We start from the raw sequence: 17,468 nt of genomic DNA, 5'->3' as shown, positions 1-17,468 counted from the left end.
CATGAATGGGATTCAGATTCAGATGTTTTTTATTCTTGAACTAAAAAACATCTGAATCTGAATCACATTGCATAGACTCCAGTATAGATCTTGTTGAGAGCATTGTGACAGACTGGTTTAGTGTTATCAACATGTTAGGATGCAGCATCAGACACAAGGTGGTGATGGTGTTTATGAGGTGTTGCTCCAAGATGGTTGTTGTTATAAGATGTGTTGTTCTGGGGCGGGTGAGTACGAGTATAGACAGTATACCCACTGCAAAAAACTAGACTACACCACTGGTGTGGGCTGTTTATCATGCCACAGTTCTGAAACCTGCTATTCTAGTCTAGATATAAAGTTTATTGTGACTTTGCTACTACTGTGTGGGCTAACAAAATAATAATAGCTAATAATAATATAGTAATTTCAGCATTCCGCGGATAACTGTAGGTTATCTGTGTTTGAAATATTATATTATCATTATTATATTACCATCTGTATTTTTTTAAATTTTACATTAATTTCCATGTTGTCTAAAGGACCATATAAAAAATTTGGGGCGCGCTTTGCGCGCACACATGCTGCCCTTTTCTGACTTTGAGCCCTGCCCCTCTATAATCATGTGCATGTCCCTGGTCGGTGATATTTCCATTTTAAAATGCGTCTCTCCTGCAGATCTGATCAACACTTTCTACACCAGTAGTCCACCAACCACCAGGGGGCGGGGCCGTGTTTCTCCCCTGAAAACAGCCTGGTTGCTGATTGGATAGAACGCTAAGCAGGAAGTGACGTAGTACTGGACGCCACAACAACACGCGCCATTTGTAAAAGCCAGCGAAGCAGTGCTGCCAACTTAGCAACTTAGTTGCTATATTTGGGTCAATGACGTATAAGGATTTTCAACAGGCCAAATTTAAAATACAAAAAAATAGCATATCTATAGCAATTGTTCAAACATTCTGAATGTTGTGCACACAGAAATTAAAATAAAAAATGAAATGAAGCGTTTTTAGTGTTTTTTTCACCTATATGAATTGGCCATGGCCTTAAAAACGTCATGGGGTGCGACCGTGATTTATCTTAAAATTAGTTATTTTCCATAATGTGCTTAACTTTATTTTACAAGTTCTCAGTTATTTAAAGTGTTTAGATACAAAGTATTTAAATTTCTTTTGATATTTTGTCAATAATGATTTCATATTTTTGTTCCATAATGTTACAGTCCCGTTCTTCATTGTGCTGACACAACTATATTTCTTCTAAATTTCATTACACTGATTTAAAAAAATAAAATCTACCAGTCACCTAAGTATACTGTATCAGTGATTAATATTCCAGCTACAGAAACTAGATATTATATTTTGAATTCAATACAGTTACTGCTTTTATTGGTCGCACCACATGATGAGTGGTCGCACCAAATGACATGAAGATATTATATAATAAATATAGGTCAATAAACAGCTCAATAAGCAATACTTTTAATACAAAACAGAATTACATCTGATAATTATGAAATTACAATAATAACAATACAAATAAAACAATTTAATTACATTTTCAGAAACATGAAAAATCTCAAACATAAACGCACTTTGTTTTGAACAAACATTTCATACTTTACAATAAAGATCTGAATGTGCGCCACATTGCCTTGGTGTCCTGAAATGTTTTTTTAATAACACTTTTAAAAGTAAAACAATCTCAAACAAAATGCACAAAAATTGGATTTGTTTTAAACAAAGACTTCATAACCATTTTTTTAATAAATCCATCAAACATACAGTAACTGCAGTAACTTGACAAAAGAATGAATCAATTATGTTTATCATACTATTTTCATCAGAACCTTGTATTATAGAAAATCATGTAATCATTCACAAAGCCACAAATGTGTGCTTCTATTAAAACAGTTTGTGATGATGCATAATGATTTCATCAAACTTGAAAATCATAACATGACTTCTGGGTATTTTAATGCATATGTCAAAGTGGGGGTATATTGTTAACTGCAGGCAGTTTTTAGCCCAGGCATTCATTCCTTTCTCTGGAAGCACAAGATGCAGCCCTCCATTTCTCTCTTTGTTAAGTTTTCTCTCTCTGTGGCAGATCATCTGACTTGACATATAGAATCTTTCCCTGTTGTTTTCTTCTCTGATAGCTTTCTTTTCTTCTAGCAAGGTACTCCTCTCTTACCACTGGGTCAGCATTAACACGCTGCCTATGGCGAGCGGTTTTTGTTTTGCTTGACAGTGGCATCTGGTAAAATAGATTAAAACAGACAAATGACTAATGAATACATGATTACCACAGTGAAATTGCATGATCCATTCTTTTTTACATTTTTCTCAGGATATTGTACAAAAAACTAAATGTTAAATTTCATTTCTGAAATACTAAAAAAAACAATACTCAAATTGTACAAAAATCTATTCCAAAAAATGTTAACATAAAGTATTTTTTGTATGTTAGTCTTAAATTAAATATAAAAGCACAAAAACTGCCTATCTAGGACATATATCTATTATCAAAAACGCTCACATGATACCTGGTCGCACCAAATGATATTTTCATGTTCAGTCAACATTTACAGGCAAATAATTAGCATCCTTAACAAAACAAGCTAGCTTTACACAAAAGACAAGTTTAAATTTTCTAATTAAAACATATATTTGTAGAAATAGTTTAATATTCATAATTTTTTTGAGGTCATACCACATGACATCCAGATATGGCAACTACATACCAACCATTAAAAGCGATATGTTTTATCAAATTTGAGAAAGACTAACAAACCTGCTTGCTGTCTCCAAGGGTTCTTGGCAAACTGTTGGATGATGCAACTTCCTGTCTTGGTCTGGATTTCAAAGTTAACGTCCCAAAGTGGTAATTTCTTGATGGTGGCACCACATGATATTTCATAAAATGGACATCCTCGGACAAAGTTTGCTTGTATGTTATAATGGAACTATAACTACAAATGCCTTGAAAATTTGTACAGGATGAAAAAACACTTTGAAAATCATGCCAAATGGGAAAGAAAATATATTTGAACAGATTTAGGGTACTTTTATAGACGTTTTCGAAACAACAATTAAGGCCGGTGTAGGGGTAAAAGCTAATTTAGGTCAACTTTGCTATCGGAAATTGACTAAATTTATATTTAACACTTTAAATGAATTAAAGTTCCTTGTGGGGCACCACCCATTCACGTAGGAATGGGAAAGATAGCAAAAATCACAGTCTCAAATCTTAAAAGTCAATGAATCCTTGACGTGTCAGAGGTTGGCTTTCACACAATATTTCACAAACAATACCAGGAAACTTCTTGTTAAAATAGGAAAAATATTTATTTACAGTAATAATATCCAAGTAAAATACTGTAAATTACAAATAAGGCACACAGTAATAGTAAATAATGGGATTTATGTACGAAGCTATGTATGTGTGTGTATAACTATGTATGTAAGTATAGGCGTCTATGTGTACTGAGGTAAGTGTGTGTGTGTGTGTGTGTGTGTGTGTGTGTGTGTGTGTGTGTGTGTGTGTGTGTGAGGAAGAGAGAAAGAGAGAGAGAGAGGAGGGGCAGAGAGAGAGAGAAGTTGCGAACGCCCCCTCCTTTTGGGGTGGTACGCGCAAGATGGCTGCCGCGTACTACCCAGGTAGACTAAACACGCCAACAATGGGGGTTGAGTGCCCACGTGGCGTCGAGAAACAAAGCGCACAGTAACGTGGGTGACTTAGCGTTGGAGTTTGAACACAACGACCAAATCAACCACAGAACAGCAACTTGGGTTCTTTACGCACGGCGCGCGTAAAAGAGAGGCAGAGAGAGGGAGAGAGAGAGAGAGAGAGAGAGAGACGGCGAATAAGCCGGTCGGGGGTCGCTCACAGTTAAACTGACCGTGCCGGTCAAACACAAATAACACCTCTACAATGCAGTAATAACACCAGCAAAATAAGAATGAGAGAGAGAGAGAGAGAGGGAGAGAGAGAGAGAGAGAGAGAGAGAGAGAGAGAGAGAGAGAGGGAGAGAGAGAGAGAGAGGGAGAGAGAGGGAGAGAGAGAGGGAGAGAGAGAGAGAGAGAGAGAGAGAGAGAGAGAGAGAGAGATGGAGAAAACAGCGCACCAAAGTAATACAACTACAGTAACACAAACAGTAAAATTCACAAACAGATTTAAAAGAAAAACCTTTCTTAACTAAGATCTGCCCAGATATATTAAGCCCTTACTTGAGAGAAATCGATCCGTGATTTCTCAGCTGATTCGGTCAGGCGGTGGCGGCGGCGTGGAAACACGTGGAGTCGATCAGCTGTTCGTCGGCCTCGGAGAGTCCCTTGCAATGAACGGCAGGCTTCGTGGCACGGCGGTGTTTAATACTCGTCAGTAATAAACAATCTATTATCCTCGGATGAAGGATGCAGGGAAAAAGTGTCGACAAAGAAAGAGAAAAAGGGAATCTGGTCGCCTTTTTCCTTTGAAGTTATATTCACTGTCCCTTAGTGAATAAATAAACCGGTTGGTTTTCTGAGTCCTTTAAAAACGTTACACAAAGGTAATTAATCTGAGTTTACTCTGGCCAAAAAGCAAACTTTAGAAAAACTATGGTCCCTTTGTCTTGTTCAAAAAAAGGAGGGAAAACAATTCTGGTACCTGGAACACGTCTCTTTAGGTCAATGGAATACCTGAGAACGAATGAGCAGTGGAGGTGCGATGGTTTTTGTAAACCGCGCTCAGCTCTTGCGAGCGTCACCGGTCAGTGGTCAGTTGGCCAATGAGTGTTGAGGAGAGGACCCCCATGGTGGGGCTCCGCACAGGTTTTATGATATCAAAATGGCCGTCAATTAACATAATCCCTCGTGGTTTGAAACAAAGGACAGTACATGTGGTTTAAGGCCTTAACAACTGGCTTGGTCCTTACACCGGACAGTCGCACCACATGATATTTTGACACTTTAAAGAGCACAAAAATTGCCAACAACTAACTGTTTTTTAAAGGTTAAAGTAGGTTTATATGTGGGAGATATACTGCATACCTGTGGTTTCTTTTTACGAGTTTAAACCTTTTTTTAACTTTAAAAAATACAGTCGGACAAAAAATGTGGGCGTCACGTCATTGACCCATTTACCAATTTTTAGACCCCCTTAGCAACTATTTTTCAAAAAAGCAACAGGAGACAAATCCAGAGACTTTTTCTGGTGTTATTGGAGACTTCTGGAGACTCGTTCTTACTCTTCTTAAGTCAGGGCCGGAGGCTTGTTAAGAAGAGTAAGAACGAGTCGAATCGGCACAGTCCTCCTGCAGCAGTCTCTCCCAGCTGTAGAGCCGGAGGGGATGTTAACCCAGTCTAGTCCAGTCTGCAAATTGCTAACAGGCTATCAGTTAGCTCTGTAGCAGTACAGTGTGTATGTGCTAACAGGCTATCAGTTAGCTCTGTAGCAGTACAGTGTGTATGTGCTAACAGGCTAACAGTTAGCTCTGTAGCAGTACAGTGTGTATGTTCTAACAGGCTAACAGCTAGCTCTGTAGCAGTACAGTGTGTATGTGCTAACAGGCTAACAGTTAGCTCTGTAGCAGTACAGTGTGTATGTGCTAACAGGCTAACAGTTAGCTCTGTAGCAGTACAGTGTGTATGTTCTAACAGGCTAACAGTTAGCTCTGTAGCAGTACAGTGTGTATGTGCTAACAGGCTAACAGTTAGCTCTGTAGCAGTACAGTGTGTATGTGCTAACAGGCTAACAGTTAGCTCTGTAGCAGTACAGTGTGTATGTGCTAACAGGCTAACAGTTAGCTCTGTAGCAGTACAGTGTGTATGTGCTAACAGGCTAACAGTTAGCTCTGTAGCAGTACAGTGTGTATGTTCTAACAGGCTAACAGCTAGCTCTGTAGCAGTACAGTGTGTATGTGCTAACAGGCTAACAGTTAGCTCTGTAGCAGTACAGTGTGTATGTGCTAACAGGCTAACAGTTAGCTCTGTAGCAGTACAGTGTGTATGTTCTAACAGGCTAACAGTTAGCTCTGTAGCAGTACAGTGTGTATGTTCTAACAGGCTAACAGTTAGCTCTGTAGCAGTACAGTGTGTATGTGCTAACAGGCTAACAGTTAGCTCTGTAGCAGTACAGTGTGTATGTGCTAACAGGCTAACAGTTAGCTCTGTAGCAGTACAGTGTGTATGTGCTGCTGCTGCAGGAGGTGTTCACTTAGCGATCTCTGTTTGTTTACAACAAGCACCAGGCACTCTGTGCACAGTTAGTGATGCCGGTTAATTCCAGATTTCTATGTTTATGATTTACATTTAGTCATTTAGCAGACACTTTTATCCAAAGCGACTTACAGGAAGAAAAGGGGAACATCAAAGTATAGTGTAATAAGAGGCGTAAGTGCAGCAATAGGGTCTAGAGAGGATTCTTTAAGGAGTAGAGTTGTGGTGTGGTGCTAGGAGAAAAGGTCCTCTCTGGAGGTCTTCAGGAGGTTTAAAGGTAGAGAGGGACGCCCTGCTCTGGTAGGAACTGGTAGTGGTTCCACCAAAGGGGAACAAGAGATGCAAAGATGGATCAGCAGAGAAGCTGTGCACAGTTAGCCATGCTGCATTGTTTATGATCAGCTGCTGACGTTGTGCACAGTTAGCGATGGCAGCCACAGTTTCGTCTCCCGTGTTTAATCCGTCGTGTATCTGATAACAGACCACGGTCGAAACTGTAGCTAACCGATTACGAAATGATGGAAAACCATACGTCACCTCTGGAGTCTCGTAAATCCCTCTGGGGGCTTTTTTTGTAATGGAGACACGCTGAGTGAGCGGAAATTAGAGATGGCGTGGCCTGAGACATTAGAGAGGGCGTGGCCTGAGACTTTCCCGTATTCCGACTCGGCCACTCTCCCCCCTAAAGGAAACACGGCTATTAACAGAAATCATCTCCAGAGGCTCAGATCATATGACAGAATAAAACAACAGACGGAGGTGGAGGAGTCTCAGTGTGTCTGTAGGAGGACAGAGACTCTGAGTCATCTGAGACTCTGATGGTACTCAGATCCAGAGGGACTCAGGGAGGACGGGGGCATGGGCGGATCTACCAGGGTGGCATAGGGTGGCAAATGCCACCCTAAAAGAAAGCCTTGCCACCCCTGCTGCCACCCCAGTTGGCAGCAACGAATTGAAAGAAAAGCTACGTTCGATTTGCCATTCATGAGCGTGAATTTCCAATGTCCGACTGCAGTGAATGCAGCACGAGTTAACGTCAGAGCGGCCGGCAAGAGACTGATTTGTTTTGAAAACTGAGTGGCGCGAAGCGAGGGAGCCAGGAGTCGCGAGGAGAGAAGAGACGGCGGGAAAGAGATAAAAACTGATTAACTATCTATCAAGAAATTAAATTATAATGAAAACACAGTGCTAGCATAGTTGCGATGCTGGTTTTGAGATGATAAAAATCTGGTTGCAGAAAGTTATTTTGTTAACTATACATGTAATGTTAGCTAGGTCTGACGTTAGTTATGTGTAAAGTAGGCTGCAAACGCTAATATTGATTAAAAGTTACTTTTACAGAAATAAAGAGGAAAGGTAGCATACGTAGTTTTTTCTCACTAAAGAGAAAGAAACAGAAATGAAAAACTGAGCAAGGTAGACGGAGAAGATGAGGTGGAAGGAGAGAGAGAAGACGAAGATGAGGTGGAAGGAGAGAGAGAAGATGAAGATGAGGTGGAAGGAGAGAGAGAAGAGGAAGATGAGGTGGAAGGAGAGAGAGAAGAGGAAGATGAGGTGGAAGGAGAGCTTGACCTCAGAGTCTCCAGTCTGCAGTGTGGACTCTCCTTCAGATCACACAGCAGCTTCATGTCTGAATCCTGCAGCTGGTTCTGGTTTAGGTCCAGCTCTCTCAGATGGCAGGTTGGACTGGTTTTCACGTCACTCTGTTGTTTTATCTTTAGACTTGGACTGTGAAGTTGTGAGGGTGTGACGGCGTCCTCAGCTCAGACGCTCACAGACACCAGGACTGATGAGGAAGAAACGAGCAGCTCCTCCTCTCCCACAGTTTCCTCGACTCATGAAGGTGGAAAGTGTCTGTAAGTGGACCTGAAGTGAGTTCAGCAGGTGAGAATCCTACCAGAGGAATCTGTAAATGTTTCATCATCAGGATCACTTTGATCACTTCGTGCTGCGTCACTGTTTAACTGCACAGGAGGAATGTTTCTTGATGCTGATTGACTGTTTAAAAAGTATATATATGAATTATTCTGCAGAATTTCTCTCTGAGTTAAAGAACAATGCTTTTAAAATGTAAAAGTAATGTTGTTCATGTTTCTCAGCTAGAATCAACAGTTTGATTGTAATCTGAGTTCACGTCATCAGTGAAAAATGTCTGGAATGTCTGAACCGGTCTGACAGCTTGGATCCACTCAGCTCAGGTGTGTTCATCTTTTATCTGTTTCTCTCTTCAGTTTTTGTGTCTCACCTTTTGTCATGACTTAAAGATTTAAAGACACATCTTGTTTTCTCTCTACACACAAAACCCCTAAAATACTTTTTGTTCTTCAGGATGTTACAAAAGTTCAGGGCTTTACGTCGTAACACTTATTTTAATTATTGAAAACAATACATTTGTGGATACAGTAATACAACTGATACAGTTTTGTCCTGTATAAGCTGTAGTTTCCTTTTCAAGGTGGGGGAACAACCTGAAAATAAAATTATCTTATTAACACTTATTAACACTAAAAAAGTAATAGTAGCCTAAACAAGCTTTGGTTTGTCACCATTAAAAACAAAACAGCACAGAGTTTTATCAGCTCCAGGCATCGATACAACAGTCTCAGATCAGTTCTTGCATAGAAATGATTGTGCGGCCACTTTACGCTCTATCTTATATCTTTAAAGTATCAGCAGTAAAAGTACATGAAGTTAAAGTATCAGCAGTAAAAGTACATGAAGTTAAAGCATTCGTAGTAAAAGTACATGAAGTTAACTAATCAGCAGTAAAAGTATTCTAGTTATCTTTAAATCATCAGCAGTAAAAGTACATGAAGTTAAAGTATCAGTAGTAAAAGTACATGAACTTAAAGTATCAGCAGTAAAAGTACATTAACTTAAAGCATCAGTAGTAAAAGTACATGCACTTAAAGTATCAGTAGTAAAAGTAAATGAAGTTAAAGTATCAGTAGTAAAAGTACATGAACTTAAAGTATCAGTAGTAAAAGTACATGAACTTAAAGTATCAGCAGTAAAAGTATATGAAGTTAAAGCATTCGTAGTAAAAGTACATGAACTTAAAGTATCAGCAGTATCAGCTTCCTGCAGGTTTCAAAGATCGTCTTAATGTGAGAAGATGCTTCACTCAGCTGTTTTTAAAAAGAGCTTATCGATGAACAGAAAAAAAACAAAATGGTTAAATGTCCTAAATACGAGTTACTTTGTATTAGAAGCTCAACATTTGTTTGTTTTTATTCTGTCCTTTAGTAAACAAACTCCCAACACTGCTGGAGAACAAATATTTTTGATATTTTCTTGTTTTTTTAAAGGAAATAAAAACATAGTCAAATTAATGTTGCTTCAGGAAGTAAAATAAATCAACTTAGTTTGTTAAAAGTAAAAATTTTCCTTTTTAAAATAAAAAAATCTTCTATTCATTTAATCTAAAATGTTAAACTGAACTGTATTGACTAATTTATATATTTATATCTACATGTAATAATTAATAAACGTTTTGCCTCTTTTTTATTTTAGGATTAACTTCATAGTCATGTTTATTTATTTGTTTGTTTATCTCTTAATAAATAAAACGTAAAAAGTTTATATTTTCATGTGCGTATTGCTCCTTACTTTCAGAATTTATTTTAGATACATTTATTGATTTATTAATTAGATCGGTAGATATGAATACATATAAAAATATTTTATTTCAGGGGACTTTTTTCATAATCTTTTAATATAAATGTCATTATAATTTAGATATTTGTATATTTTATTTATTATGTTTTGTTGCATTACTTCATTTTATGGATTTTTTAAATTATTTGTTCATTATTTTATTTAATAAAAGAATAAAACTACTGAACTGTTTTGACTTTTTTAAACATTTATATTTACATTTATTTCATAATTTATATAAGTCGTATATAATATCACAAATACCAATATCTGACACAATGTTCCCATAAACACTAGACAAAGAACATTCTTACAACTATTATTTTCACACTCAAACACACAAGCTGAGCTTCATTTCATCAGATGGTTAGTAGCACCATCTAGTGGACAGATAGTAGAACTACACCATCTGATTTCTCAGACTCTGACTGGGTTTCTGACACTGGTTAGACTGGTTTTCACGTCACTCTGTTTTATCTTTAGACTTGGACTGTGAAGTGGTGAGGGTGTGATGGCGTCCTCAGCTCAGACGCTCACAGACACCAGGACTGATGAGGAAGAAACGAGCAGCTCCTTCTCTCCCACAGTTTCCTCGACTCATGAAGGTGGAAAGTGTCTGTAAGTGGACCTGAAGTGAGTTCAGCAGGTGAGAATCCTACCAGAGGAATCTGTAAATGTTTCATCATCAGGATCACTTTGATCACTTCGTGCTGCGTCACTGTTTAACTGCACAGGAGGAATGTTTCTTGATGCTGATTGACTGTTTAAAAAGTATATATATATGAATTATTCTGCAGAATTTCTCTCTGAGTTAAAGAACAATGGTTTTAAAATGTAAAAGTAATGTTGTTCATTTCTTTCAGGTAAAATCGACAGTTTGATTGTAATCTGAGTTCACGTCATCAGTGAAAAATGTCTGGAATGTCTGAACCGGTCTGACAGCTTGGATCCACTCAGCTCAGGTGTGTTTATCTTTGATCTGTTTCTCTGTTCAGCTTTTGTGTCTCACCTTTTGTCATAACTTAAAGATTCAAAGATTCAGATCTTGATTTTCTCTCTGCACCCATGAGCCCATAAAGAAAAAAAATTCTTCAGGATGTCACAAAAGTTAGAGGTTTTACATCACAGCATTCTTTTATTATTACTGCAAAGGTGTGGGAGCAGCGTGAAAATAAAATCATCTTATTAACTTCTTCATGTTTATAGTGGAACTGCTCCAGGATCAGCTCCAACATTCAGAGTTGATCTGCTGGGAACCAGTGTCTCATGTTTGCTGGACTTTGTGTTTGAAAACAGTTTCTTTGAACACTAAGTTTGAACCGAGTTATCAAGTTTGATAGAAAATACTGAATCATTTACATCCCAAAGCAGAGGTGTCCTGTAGTTTCCTGATTGCTGAGTGCCTTAAAATTGTCGGGGTAGACATTATTGAAGAAGAATGCAAGACTTGTGTGATCCAAAGTGCTGCTTTATTACATTTCTCTGAACTAAGCTGATCTTTAGCTCATCAGATGGATATCAAGCACCTTCTAGTGGACAGGTAACAGAACTACACCATCTAATCAGTGATTTGTCTGTTTGTGTTTCTGGGATGAAGTGAAAAACAGGATAAAAACAAGACACTGTCTCAACACCAGTGAACAACTGATTTGAACTAAGAAAGCATAATATTTAATCTATCAGATACAACAAACATAACAACAGTAACTACATCAATAATTAGCTAAACACCTCAGACAGGTAAGTGTGTGGAACAAGGAAATAAAAACACTCCTGATGGGCTGACATCTCCCACATGTTGGACTGGTTTTCACGTCACTCTGTTGTTTTATCTTTAGACTTGGACTGTGAAGTTGTGAGGGTGTGATGGCGTCCTCAGCTCAGACGCTCACAGACACCAGGACTGATGAGGAAGAAACGAGCAGCTCCTTCTCTCCCACAGTTTCCTCGACTCATGAAGGTGGAAAGTGTCTGTAAGTGGACCTGAAGTGAGTTCAGCAGGTGAGAATCCTACCAGAGGAATCTGTAAATGTTTCATCATCAGGATCACTTTGATCACTTCATGCTGCGTCACTGTTTAACTGCACAGGAGGAATGTTTCTTGATGCTGATTGACTGTTTAAAAAGTATATATATGAATTATTCTGCAGAATTTCTCTCTGAGTTAAAGAACAATGCTTTTAAAATGTAAAAGTAATGTTGTTCATGTTTCTCAGGTAGAATCGAGTTCACGTCATCAGTGAAAAATGTCTGGAATGTCTGAACCGGTCTGACAGCTTGGATCCACTCAGCTCAGGTGTGTTCATCTTTTATCTGTTTCTCTCTTCAGTTTTTGTGTCTCACCTTTTGTCATGACTTAAAGATTTAAAGACACATCTTGTTTTCTCTCTACACACAAAACCCCTAAAATACTTTTTGTTCTTCAGGATGTTACAAAAGTTCAGGGCTTTACATCATAACACTTATTTTAATTATTGAAAACAATACATCTGTGGATACAGTAATACAACTGATACAGTTTTGTCCTGTATAAGCTGTAGTTTCCTTTTCAAGGTGGGGGAACAACCTGAAAATAAAATCATCTTATTTACACTTTAAAAAAAAGTAATAGTAAACAACACATTGATTGGACAGGGCACATTTTGACAATGTAGAATAAAGTCCTAGTCCAACTTGTCAGAACTGGTCTGACAGCTTGGATCCACTTGGCTCAGGTGTGTTTATATTTCTTAACTGTTAATACTCTGATGTTATGTGTATAAATGAAGTGTTAAGTGGTTAAATGCAGACATCTTCTAACACTGAGACCTGGTTTAACTGAACAGACTTTAGTACAGTCCAGGTCTCAACTGTCCCAGAGGCTTAAAGAACCTGGATGGATGGAGCATTTTATGCCATTTTTAAGAGGCAAACAAATGAAAAATGATGTTGCATTTGCATTAAAATCAGTCCAAGATGCACAAATGAACAAAATACCTTTGTACCTGTGGTCACACCAACTCACACTGGCCCTCATTTATCAAACGAGCGTAGAAACCAGCTCAGATCTGATCGTATATTTGGTCTGACGACAGGGTTCATGTGTGATTTATCAAACGATCGTATCTCTCCAATCACAGCGTGAGAATGATCAGCTGTTGATAAATGTGGCGGCTCAAAACAAGCCTCATTTAAATACCACGCCCTAATATATATAATATATATATAATATATAACTGATTCAGAAGGCTCGCCATGAGAGTTTACGATACTGAAGGACGCAATACGGCCAAAAAGAGTTTCTTCCTTTTCTTTATTTTAACTCATCTTTATTATCAAAGTGCACCGTTACAAATAACAACAGGAGGAAATAGACATATTACAGAAATACGCAGCGACAGAGGTTTATGAAATAAAAATACTTATAGTTATAAACTCAAACAAGTTCACTGAATATTTTACATTCGGAGCACAGACTTAAAGTTTTCACAGCTTTTTGGTTGAAGGAGGTAAACAATGTTTTAAAGTAAGTTTTAGTCCAAAAGAAGAGGAATTTCTCAGAGTCAGAAAGTGAAACGCTGACGTCCAACAGCTGCAACAACAAACTGGTTTAGTTTGGCAGCAGAAAAAGAGAAAAGGAAGGAAATCAGTGGTGCTGTCAGCAGAGTAGCAGAGTAGCATCCAAATATTTCACATATACATCATGATATATAAAGCCTAATAGTCTATATAATATCTAAGTATTGTTATTATTATTATGATGGAGAGAGATTATTCACTTCTTTACATTTAGTAATAATTCTCTCAACAACATTTAATAACCTCGGCTAATATATTGGTTAAAGAATTTCACAGTCGCAGGGTGTATTTATTTTAAATGATGTTTTAATGATTAATGATGTTTTAGTGATTAATGATGTTTTAATGATAAATTATGTTTTAATGATAAATTATGTTTTAATGATTAATGATGTTTTCATGATAAATGATGTTTTAATGATAAATGATGTTTTAGTGATGAATGATGTAGCCTAAACAAGCTTTGGTTTGTCACCATTAAAAATCAAAACAGCACAGAGTTTTATCAGCTCCAGGCATCGATACAACAGTCTCAGATCAGTTCTCAGACTCAGACGTGTGGACTTCATGCTGACTCTAACCTGCGTAACGAGCTGAGAGCAGACTGACATCTGATCCTCACGTCCACATTGATAAATGCTGAGCCTTGCATAGAAATGATCGTACGGCCACTTTACGCTCACTTTCTGTCATATGTTGGTTTGATATATGAGGGCAGTTGTGTGTCATTAGTCAGACTAGCAAGTGATTCATCCATCTGAACTGAGCTGGTTGGTTAGCACCATCCAGTGGACAGGTGACAGAGCTACACCCTCTCATCAGGGATTTCTCTGACTGGGTTTCTGTGATAAAGTGTTACACAGGAAAGGGTGGAGGCTCTCTGAAGTAGGGCTGCAACAAATTAACGTTTTTTATTACAAACAAATCTGCCAATAACTTGAAGCAGAAAAGCTAAACAAAGGGTTGATTGAAATACTTTATACAATGAGAACAAGAATTAGCTAAACACCTAATAAAGGAGTGGAACAAGGAAATAAAAACACTCCTGATGGGCTGACATCTCCCACATGTTGGACTGGTTTTCACGTCACTCTGATGTTTTATCTTTAGACTTGGACTGTGAAGTTGTGAGGGTGTGATGGCGTCCTCAGCTCAGACGCTCACAGACACCAGGACTGATGAGGAAGAAACGAGCAGCTCCTCCTCTCCCACAGTTTCCTCCACACATGAAGGTGGAACGTGTCTGGTAGGAAGTTAAACTACAATGATTTTAAATAGATTTTCATGTATTTCTGCAGTTCTTCTCATGTATATTTATCACCATTTACATTTTAATCTAATCTTTCATCATCAGTGAAGAATGTAGAGAATGTCCAAACCTGTCGGACAGAGAAGTTAAAACATTTTATCTGTTGTAAACAACATCTGACACACACTTCTGTCCATTTCTCTGTCAAAGGGTTGAACTTTATCTTGATTATAATAACAATATTATTATTTTAAATATTAAACAGTTTTATGGAACATTTAGTTTGATCTGAATTATTCAATTTTCTGAGTGAATATGCTGTAAACTTTTACAAGCTGCTGCTCAGAAAGTGGTATCTAATAATTTACATTCTTGTGCAGAGCATTCAGATGGTTCCTATGTTGCTCTAATCATTATAGAAAACCTTTTTCCACATTTTCATACAGAATAGTTAATTTCTAAAGGAATACATAAACGTTGTTGGGGTTTACTCTGCCTCAACCCAGAGCACCATTTACAGTGTTGTCACTGTTCAAAATTGTGTTAAGGTGGCTATTATTATATTATTATTTCATTCTGAAAAAATATTAATTAAATTAATAAATTATTCATTATACTCAATAATATAATTTGATTTAGTCACCTCAAGTCAAATCACCTGTGGATGGCACAGCAAATTGAACTGAATCATTCTCATAAAATTATTAAATTGTCATTTATAAACTCTAATTGATAATTAACTCATAATCTATAACAAGGTCGAAGGAATATGGAGTTCTTTGCATAGAAGAGGTAGGTATCATTCACTCTTATGCAACATTAAATGGACAGCATGTGTATTCCAAAAATATTTTACTCACAAGAAAGCAAATAAAAAAAACCCACAGAAACTAAAACATCAAAAACAAAACTAACATTTTTTTGCGCATTTTATAGCTTTAATGATAGAGAGATATTCAGAGTGAAAGGGGGAGACAGAGGGGAAGACATCCGGGAAAGGGTTCCGAGCCAGATTCGAACCAGGGCTGCCCGCTCACGAGGACTGAGCCTCTGCGGTATATGCTCTACCAGGTGTGCCACCGGAGACGCTACAAAACTAACATTTAAGTTATTGTTCTTTGGAAACCTTCTACCAATAACCTTCACAGAGATCACAACAATAATACTCAATAGCCCTTCTTATACTGTGTTTCCGCAAAAGTTGTATAATGGGCTCTGCTGTCATTTCTCATTAGATTCATACTGGTACCACAACATCGTAAAATGTGGTTCCATTCACATTGTAATCTGGCATCACAGAACAAAGAGTGGTGGAGAGTGACAGAGCAGCAGTGAGAGGCGTGTTTCTGATGATAATGTCCATTTTGTTTCTTATTATCCGGCTGTTGGTTGCACAAATAACGCATGTTGCATATTTTCTCACTTGCTGGCTCTGTTGGTTCACATTGGTCCCACTTCGAACAGCCTCACCAAATATAACACCTCTGTTACTACCTCTGAAGGCAGAACAGAGCCGGGATCACTTGGTCCCTCATTACGCCTCTGGGATGTTCTGGTTGAAGGTGAAACGTCACAGAGGAGGAAATGTTGCAGCTTGAAAAAACAGCCTGAAAGGAGCTAATGTAACACAACTCAGATCTAGTGGCTATGTTAATGCCAAACCCAGTTACATTACTGCCAAGTCCACAAAGGGGGAGGATTTTATCCATCTGCAGAGAAAAGCGAGATCTGGGACAGTTGGTTCCTTGTTGTCCGTTGCTTGGTTAGCTGCTCAGTGCTAACTCTTTTTGTTGGCTCCTGTTGCCTTCACAGTGAGCTGACACACCTTGTGTTGTGGTCTCTGGGCTAACGTGTTGCTTAGTAAAACCTCTGTTAACTAATCAGGAACCTGAAGGCAGACTTCTGTGACTGCTGGCTGTTGGTCCAAAGGTTCTTCTGAACAGTAAATGTTGAGGCTGAGGTCTTCTCATGTAGGTGAAGCTGTGAGGGCTCCTGATGGACGGAGTTCAATGACTCTTTGTTGGAGAACAAAAGAGACTCAGTTGCTATTTTAAGAGACCAACAAATTAAAAACAATTTTCTATTAAACTCAATCAAGGATGCACAAATGAACAGAAACCATCTGTGGTCCCAACAATGGTCAGTTAGCATCACCCAGTGGACAGATCATGGAACTACACCCTCTGCAGTGATGTCTGTGACTGGGTTTCTGTGATGAAGGAAGGGCAGCAGACTCTCTTAAGTAGGGCAGCAACTAATGACAGGTTTCATTACCAATTAATCTGCCAGTATCTTTCAACAGAAAAGACTCACAAGGGACAGACAGAAATATTAAATGCAACACGTCTGCAGCATGTTATTGTTGTTCCTGATAAATTATTTAAAAATGAATTAATAACATGCATTTCCAGAATATTAAAGTTATGATTAATAAATTGTCAGTAAAAGTCAGTTTGATTTGTCAGACTCCAGCTGATATCTTTTAACGTTTTTGTTATCAGTCCAAAACACAAATATAGTCAGAAATTCAGGAAATATCCATAACTTAGAGGTTTAAAACATCATTCTATCATATTTGTGTATTCGAAAAAATATCTTAATTTAAATACTTAATTATCACAATTATTAGCTGGCCATCATTTTCTGTTGATTAATTAGTCCAGTCATTGTTGCAGCTCTGATCTAACAACAGTAGAAAACGTACGATATTTTGCTTAAAACTAATAAACCTATCTTCACCATAACTCATTCTGTGTTTTTAAAGTGACTATTTCTTTTGGGCATCTATTGGATCTTTGCAGGGAGAAAAAATGGAAAAA

The 17,468-nt window shown here is 37.9% G+C and overlaps 1 long non-coding RNA gene across 1 annotated transcript; it reads left to right on the top strand.

The window, feature by feature from the left end:
* The first annotated feature begins 10,374 nt into the window (after positions 1 to 10,374).
* Positions 10,375 to 14,638, top strand: LOC131983638 (uncharacterized). The gene is made up of 5 exons (XR_009395477.1): positions 10,375 to 10,488; positions 10,706 to 10,804; positions 11,681 to 11,843; positions 12,059 to 12,138; positions 14,511 to 14,638. It is a non-coding gene; the product is annotated as an uncharacterized LOC131983638 (long non-coding RNA).
* The last annotated feature ends 2,830 nt before the right edge of the window (positions 14,639 to 17,468 follow it).

This window comes from Centropristis striata, chromosome 13 (assembly GCF_030273125.1).
Source record: "Centropristis striata isolate RG_2023a ecotype Rhode Island chromosome 13, C.striata_1.0, whole genome shotgun sequence".
NCBI lineage: Eukaryota > Metazoa > Chordata > Actinopteri > Perciformes > Serranidae > Centropristis > Centropristis striata.
The sequence above is the reverse complement of the archived record's forward strand: the minus strand, read 5'-3'. Positions and strand labels throughout refer to the sequence as shown.